Genomic DNA, 9,131 nt, shown 5'->3' on the forward strand with positions numbered 1-9,131 from the left:
AAAGGGTGTTTGATTTCTTTGCACGTTTGCTTTGTAAACACTGGGTCGGTACTTTCGCCTACGTCACGCGTGACTTTTCCAACCTGATTACATAATGCGTGAAGTCGAAATAGTGCAAGAAGAGCATTTGTGGTTAAAAAGTATATACATTTTATTTATTTATTTATTTTTTTTTTAAGAAAATGAACGATCGTTCTGCTATATAAGACCCTTATTCCTTGGCTGGGATCGTGTAGAATCCTTTGAAGCAGCATTGAAACTGCAATTTGGACCTTCAACCCATTGGCCACCATTGAAGTCCTCTATATGTGGAAAATTCCTGTAATGTTTTTCTCAAAAACCTTAATCTCTTTTCAACTGAAGAAAGAAAAACATGAACATCTTGGATGACATTGGGAAGAGTAAATTATCAGGACATTTTTATTCTGGAAGTGAATTAATCCTTTTATAATGTAGAATAATTTTGACCTCAGATACATACATGTTGCCTGTACTGAAATCAATTCCAAGTCAACCCTTCCATTTACTTCACATGATGCTGCCTATGTAGGGTATTCCAAATCAGTCTATTTTGATGTTCCATGATCTTAAAATGCAGAAGCCATCTGTAGTAACTTTAGTAACCATTGGGTCAGCTCACTAGTTTTCGGAAATAGCTATTGTTGTCTTTTATTTATTCTCAAAAGTCTATTTTCATTCTCATCAATCAACGTATCCAAATTGCCACTTGTATACTACATTTCTATTGTCATCTAGCATGCGATGACATTTTCTCAAGTTTTCTCATGAACACGATGTCTGTTTGATGCTGTTATTTGTCGTGTTGGTGATTTGAGGTTAATCTCTGTGGGGGTGAAGAGCATGCTAGCAATATGCGTGGCTCCAAATAACCAGATGTTATGCCCAGAACCCATTATGAGTTCACTTGGTAATAATGAGGCTTCGTAAGAGGTTTCCATGGCAGCAGCACAATGCCCTTGCTTTGTGTTTTGCTGTGTCATGTTTACATAAGAGGGATTCCTTACGGAGGTTATTCAGTCTCAGGCTTTTTGGGGCCATATTTAAGGTGATTGTGTCCAGTATTTCTGTGCTGTAAGAGGTTCCACTCTAATGAACGCTCTACGGTGCACTGCACGTATTTACTGCACGTCCAACGGTTTGGCAACCACCACATATCATCCTTTAGAGTAGAGTACATTCATCTTTTTTAAGAAACCAATACAAATGTAAAAAAAGACAAAGGAATACAATATATAACAATAACAGAAAAGTATGGCGTAACACCCCAAATTTCTTTCTGAGACACGATTTAGTTATAAATGGTCAGAAGAAAGCAGACATTTTAAAGGGATAGTTCACACATAAATGCAATTCTGTCATCATTTACTCACCCTCATGTCATTTTAAAACTGTATGTTGTTATGCTGTTTTTCATAAGACTTTCATATCAGTTATTCTGATATTAGATAAAAAATACAGTAAAAGCAATATTATTGTGAAATATGATTTTTAAAAAAAGAATCCCTTAAAATAACTGTTCTATTTTAAAATGTAATTTATCCCTGGGATGCAACGCTGAATTTTCAGCATCATTACTCAAATCTTCAGTGTCACATGATCCTTCAGAAATCATTCTAATATACTGATTTGCTGCTGAAGAAAAGCAGTTTTTGATCAATTTAATGCATCCTTTGCTGAATTATAAAGTTATAAAAGTATTTATTTAAAAAAAGATCCCACTTTATATTAGGTGGCCATAACTACTATGTACTTACATTTAAATTAATAATTTGATGCAATGCACTTATTGTATGCATACATGTTTTTTACATAGTACTTATATTTGAAAAATACCTGCATGCAATTATATCTGTAATTACATTTATAAATACACTGTTGACCTATCCCTTACACTTTAACCCACCCTTAAACCTACCCATACCACCAAACCGGTCCCTAACCTTACCCGTATCCCATTTCAATAGCAGCAAATGTTTTGCAATACAGTATGAACACAATAAGTACATTGTACTTATTTTTTATGTAAGTAGTAGTTAAGGCCACCTAATATAAAGTGTATTTCTTTATTTTTTTTCACAGAATAAATTCATATAGGATTGGAACGACATGAGAGTGAATAAATGGTGACACTTTTCAATTTTGGGTGAACTGTCCCTTTAAGCAAATCGTGACCATTTCTTTTATGGTGTTTTTCGATGGCCCAGCCCTTTTTCATTGGATGACAGAAATGAAAGAGCAACCGGATGGTGCACAGGGCCACATTAACCCATCAAACTGTGTCTCATCTTCTTTCCATCTTTCCATTGGACCGGAGCTGGCTGATGATCTGCTATAGGCTTCCGTATCCTGAGTCAGCAGTGGGAACGGAGTCAGCTCCCATCCTCCTGCCTGCAGCTGCTCTGCGCAAAGGCCACAGCACCGAGCGAACAAGTTGATGGTCTGGAAAATTGCATTAAAACCTGCAGGTCTTATTCCTCCGTCCATCATGCACATTTCATGTGCTGAATCAAATTAGTCCCGTTATAGATTGACACCATTTCTATGGAGAAACAGGTGCTTTACAACCTGATTATTGTATATCCTTAAGTTTAATTACCTGCTAGGATGGAAATATGGGACATTGAAGGTTTTGTTCTCTCTGCTGTGTTTAAGCATTTCAGGGTTTATGAGAGATTGTAATGGATGAATCCTGAACATAAATGATTATTGTACCTTCTTGTGTTGCTTAAAGTCAAAGTGTATAATTTCTGCACCATTAGCATCACCAAATGCCATTACAAAAATAATGAATGTTTTCAAGCAAGCAAACGTTCCCCCATCTGCTATTGGTTGGTCAAACTGATGGTCTCACTCCAAACTCATGCCATTGGTTGAGCAGATGTTGTTGCTGGGCTGATCATGATGGTTACACAAACAGAGCAGTGTTTTGATAGCACCACAGGTTTTATACTCTTTGATTTACATATGGTTGTCTTTGCATACTAAGTGAATTAGGAGAAAGTATGGTATGCTAACAAAATTACACACTTCACCTTTAATGAGTCTTGGTGCTGCCATGAGGATGAAGGGCTAAATAGCCTCTGTCATTTTTCTGATCCCATTCTTCTTTCCCTTTTCTCTGGCCTGTCTATCCATTCTAGCAGTAAACTGTAAAAGTGTGCATTTCATTAATTCAGTATTCAAATATTCCTCCTTTCCTCTAAAGTAAACCCTAGAGGTTTTCTTTAGTTTACTTAGGCCAGTTGTCTACAGGGCAAACTTCAACAGCATGCTTTTTTTTCATTTTAAAATATACATTTAGTCTTGAATAAACAAGTGAAATTATACAGCACCTAATATCATGAACATAACAGTGTTTTTTCTAAGATGTCACAAAAAAGCTGATCAAAACTGTACATAAATAAACAATGGTTTAGGCCTGTCAAAAAGCATGTTTCAAGTCCTGTTTTATACTGCATATTTTTTATGAAAAAAAAAATCTTCACACTTTTTGACACTTAAACAACACTAATTTAACAAGTAATTTTATTTTTGCAATAAAAAATATTTTTTTTTTTAGTGGATGTATGAAGTCAGTCAAACAAGTACAGTAGTTCATCACATTAACAAACATTTCCAAATGTTTTGCTTACAATGTGTCTTTCTTTGAAAGAAATGTCACGTGTTTATCAATATATATGCAAAGAAAATAGTAAAATCTTAAGGGAACCCATGGCAATATATATATATATATATATATATACACACACACACAGTATTAGGTTTTAGGTTTCCATTTAGATGCAAAATAGACAGTTGGTGTAAAATCAAATAATAGAGGCAGTAACTTAAATAAGTCATATTAAAAAAAAAAAATGTTTAAAAACCTTTTCGGCATAATGTGCTCATTTTAAAATCCATCAAATTCACAATGTCTAGTGATCTGTCCTTGAGGCACTTTATAGCACTAATGTGCTGCCAGAAAGTCGCTGATAAATACAGCATATCTAAATATTCAGATCCTGTGAAAGAAACTGAAATTGACAGAATTCACAAGGTCACATTTAAGTGTAACATATGGAGAGAGTCATCCGGTCATCTGTTTCACCTTCAGTTTATATTTGCAGGCGATGCCAATGGGCATGAGGAAATAATAGGCTTTGTCCCACAAACAAATTAATCCAAAGTACCCTGAATTGGCACAATGACGCTCACTTATCAGCAAGGAACCGCTAGATAAAGATAATTAGTGTGCGGAGCCCCAAGGCAGTCTGTGCCCTTGACTGAGCTGTTTGGGGCGAACCTGAAAGCCGGACCTGAAATTGCGTCTCCACAGTCATAAGAGAAAGTCCAGCTCCCTTCACATGTAGAGGTCTGGCCAGGGCAGGACCACTGACACTCAATTCCAGCCAGTTCTTCTCCGGCAATTAACGTACAGCGCTAATACCATCTGATACAAATGAAGCACGACTCCTACCTCCTCATAATTCTCTCTCTCACTCGAAAGTATTTTGAGGGTTCGATGTGCCGAATGTCCGCCTCTCCCACGAGAGCTGGCTTCATTACAACTGAATTGTTTCAGCACCTCTGATCCCCTTCTGTGCAACTCTTTTATGTTTTCCTGTGACACACGTATGAATTCGAAATGACTTCAAATAAGCAGCCGGAGAGCACCATAGCGGGACAGCCTCAGAGGGGTTCAAACTCCTTCAGAATGCCACTGAAGAAAGACGAAAGGAAACGAGGGCGGGGCTGAAAATATGAGGGAAATGACAAGGAGGAAAAGGGGTACTTGGGTAATTGGAGGGGCGGAGAGAGAGATGAAAGAGACAGGGGGGCAACAATGGGGAGGATCTGTGGTTCAGATTGTGTGGATTTCCAAAATCAATTAAGAACTAATTAAATTAAGCTAGCAAACAGGATATAGAACTGTCATTTGAATTTGAACTTAGTAGAACTTTATTTTTTATCCATTTTATACAAGCCGCCTTCATTTAGCAAGTGCACTCGCGCATTAACAATTTTTAAGTTCAACACTTTTTGTTCCGTTCAGTTGTGGATGCTGCTGATTCACCGAGACCACCGTGGCTCAGCAAAGAGACATGCGTGTGTGTGTGTGTGTTTTCCTTTGAAAAAGTTTCCCCAGAAATACCTCGCTATTTAATGCATTTTTCCTTACAAATTGTATTATCAGCATAACAATTCGAGTAAATGTGTAAAAGGTATGGCATGAATTTGCCATCCTTCTAGAACAATGTGCATTTATGTTAAAATTGTAACATAAATTATCAAGTTTAGTTATTCTTATTTCTTAATGGAAAACGCTAAAACTGGCACCGTTTTTGGAGAGAAATGGGCTCTCATTTTAACCCATATCATGGTGTGTGATGCTGAACTATGAGTTTCTAATGGTGTTTGTATTTGCACTGTTCTAAACATTAATATTTTGTGTGCAACAACAGCATGCTGTCTCAGTGGCCTTACACATGATTTTAAATCTATTTTTTCAAACTTTATGATTTAAATGGGGATGATTGTACTGAGAATAACTTTCATCTTTTCTTCAACTGAATACTGTTTCCGTGCTGTTTTGATGTATTTTAAAGAGTTGGCAGTCAAAATTAAAACTGCTGGATGATAGATACTCTTCATTCTTTATGACAAATAAGATAATGTGAATTACAGAATGTACAACGTTTTTAAAATATATAAATTGCGGTGTACAGCGTTTATTATGAGGGGGTAGAATCCACAGCTCAGTACTCACTACTCAATACTCATGAGTACTTTTAAATAGGCTACTCTTTTACTCTTACTCAAGTAGTTTTTTGGACAAGTACTTTTACTCTACTCACACTACATTTTTTGGAAGGTAATGGTACTTTTACTTGAGTATATATTTTCAGTACTTTTTGGTGGCACTGAGTAGAATGGAAAATGGCATACTATATATTACATTTTTAAACTATGAATTACCTCTCAGTTGAGCAAGCTCTTAAAAGCCTCATGAAATGCATTTTTAGATCAATGTATTATGTTTCTGGATTTTCTGTATCAAAAAAGTTCAAATATTTGTAAAATGATCCTCATTTTGGCTCTCTGTCACAAACACGTTATTTTAAAGTGCTTTACCTCTTTCAGAAGCATAATTAAATGCCCACTGCCGTGATTAACAACTTCATTGCACCGTATAACATATGACGTCCCAAATTAGGCAGTTTAAAAGGTAGAAACCCATCTTTTAAACTGGAGAGTTAGCTTTAAGGAAACTTGCACTGTTTTATTGTAGCGTAACCTCTTATATGGGTAAATATCAAGGACATTTTGACATTTCATGACCCCTTTTAAATTGTAAATGTTTCCCACCGCTGCTGCGGTTCAGTCTGACAGTTCTGCTGACGGGTCTTGGGTGGTGAGATAGTTACAGTAGTCAGTGTATCTGCGTCCTCTATGAGGCGTGAAGGTCCAACCAACTGCACTTTGCTCAGAGTGATGTTCTCATCACAGAGTGTTGAACCCTCGAGGCTCTATAGAAGAGCTGCTCCGTTCAGTCTAACAGGATTTCCACCAGCAGCCATCACTACTCACATGGGATTCTCCAGCACTGCTTTGAATAGTTATATGTGTAGAATTCAGATTATGATGCAGATCTAGAAGATTTATAGATGTCCTCAAGATGTATTCACTGGCACTTATTAGTATTTTAGAGTCAGAGCACATGCTGGCAAACAGTCTAGAGGATAATATCATTGCTCAGAGGTTGCTTTTTCACAGCTGAGGAGACTCAAATGAGTTATCGGTTATGTTTTGCTAAAGTTTCTCTCTTAAGATTTCTTAGAAAAACTAAAATAAATAAATAAATGCATAAACAAATACAACTATTGTTGTGGGTGTAGTATAGTGAGTATAAAATAAATAATGTATGACCTGAGATTTGACACTATTACCAAATAAGTGTGGAAGAAACACTCAAAATGTGCCATCATAACAATGACATGAAGAAACAGAACAAACTGAGACAGACTAAATCCAGAAGAACTGTGGCAACATCTCCAAGATGCTTCAAGAGACCTACCTGCAAAGCTATCTGAAAAACTATGCGCAAGTGCACCTAGGACAAAGGCTGCTTTAAACGCAAAGGATGGTCACACTAAATGTTGATTTAATTTAGTTAATAGAAGCTAATTGATAAAGAAAATCTATTTATGATTTCTTTTTTACAGCATTCTCATTTTACAGCATTTTTACACAAGTGCAATACTTTTAACAGTACTGTAGCTTTGCAGGTAGGTTTCTTGAAGCATCTTGGAGACGTTGCCACAGTTCTTCTGGATTTAGTCTGTCTCAGGGTGTTCTGTTTCTTCATGTATTTCAGACAGACTGGATGATGGTGAGATCAGATCTCTGTGTGCAGCACGAAAGGTTCTTCAGATGTTAAAGGTTCTTTATGGAACCATTTAGACAAAAAGGTTCTTCTATGGCATCGTGAAGCACCTTTATTTTTAAGAGTGTACAGCAAAATATAGAAATAACGGACATTTTTTTAGCTGGTGAAAGTCAAGTCAAGTCAAGTCACCATTATTTATATAGCACTTTTTACAATGCAGATTGTGTCAAAGCAGCTTTACAGTATTAAACAGGGAAATAGTGTGTCGAAATAGTGTGCCGTTCTCCTCTAGCCAGACGAAACCAGCAGTTTAATTCTAGGCTGCAACAAAGTCAGACTGTGCAGAGCAGAAGAGACTTCTGTACCAATCCCCTAATGTTTGAAAAGTAGTATAAATGTAAATCTACCTCACAATATAGTATGAAAGCTCAGATAATTTGGTTTAGGAATTATTTAATGAGAAATATTTAAATTCAAATTGAATCCCATGACTTGATTGCAGACTTTTGTTTCTTTAACAGTGTGTGACATTAAGATCTCTTCTGAAATTCTGGAGGAGACACGTGAGATTCCTGTTGTCTTTTGTCAGGAGAAAGCAGTACTCAAAACTCCCTGCCTTTAATTTCTCTGCAGTCTAGTAGAAACAATTGAGATATTAAAGAAATCTCATTTGTCATTTTCTTTCCTAATGAAATGTTGCTGCAACATTTTAAATGGCCAGAACAATGAACATTTCACTAGTACTTAATGCGTGGTGAAAACCTTTGAGTTTATCTACAGCCGTCTCATTAGGTTGTGCATAGAGAACAACAGAAAAAGCCATCACTGCTCTGCATGCTTGCCAAAGCGAAATGTCACCCAGACCAGGGAGCAGCTGTGCGCTCCCAGAGGAGGCTCCGTCTGGCTTGAAGACCCTGACTGTTCTGGCCTACAGCACACATGGCCTCCGCTGGACCATGGAGACTCAGGCTATTAATGAGGAATGGACAGAGGAGAAAGCGGCGCTAGGAAGGGTCCCTACAGACACTATTACCATTTGTTTATGTAGCTCATTTAAGTGTGGAATATAGTCTTCCTCAACAACACATGCCCCATGTTGTTAATGGAAGCATTTATATTAATATTTGCAAGAGATGCTGAATGTTTTAAAAAGCCTGGGGTCAAATGCAAGCAAAAACATGAGGAACAAAATGTGAATATAAATGATGGCTTATGCAGATCGTGTTTATTTTCATCTGTGTCCATTGTGAACATACTCCATGTTTGCTCTAACAAGTTATGCAGCTCATCTGTAATGTATGCCGACACTTTGTGGTAAAATCAGTCTAACTGGAGCGAGTCAGGCTGGACAATCAGCATGTCTATGTTATATTAATGAGCCCAGTCTCTATTGGTTTACCCAGAACTTTACCTAAAGGGGGTCTAGCCTCCGTATCCTGCTGGCTGAGGTTATACACGCTCTTGGCCTTTGCCATTTTGTTGCTATAAAGGTCACAGACTTGGAAGAATGGGTCACAGGATGGAGTCCATTTTTTTGCCCATTAAAGCCATTAGTCATCCCACTTCACATTTTGCCCTGATGGATTTCTCATATTCATTTCATGGACATTTGAGTTTGGTAGGTAAAGTTTTTGTAAAGGATAGAGGAAAGTGCCTCTATAATTTGCCTCTCTGTTCTCTTTTCATGCTCAGTTGGAGACTAAGCCGTGGAGGAGTTTCATTGCTTTAAAATCATCCCAGTATT

General features: G+C 37.1%; 1 protein-coding gene across 2 annotated transcripts in view; it reads left to right on the top strand.

The window, feature by feature from the left end:
* The window catches only part of elfn1a (extracellular leucine-rich repeat and fibronectin type III domain containing 1a), a 119,798-nt gene that overhangs the window by 92,782 nt on the left and 17,885 nt on the right, over positions 1-9,131 (top strand). The window lies entirely within an intron of this gene.

The sequence above is a fragment of the Sinocyclocheilus rhinocerous genome, unplaced genomic scaffold (genome assembly GCF_001515625.1).
Source record: "Sinocyclocheilus rhinocerous isolate Xijiao unplaced genomic scaffold, SAMN03320098_v1.1 scaffold1303, whole genome shotgun sequence".
In the NCBI taxonomy this organism is placed as follows: Eukaryota; Metazoa; Chordata; class Actinopteri; order Cypriniformes; family Cyprinidae; genus Sinocyclocheilus; species Sinocyclocheilus rhinocerous.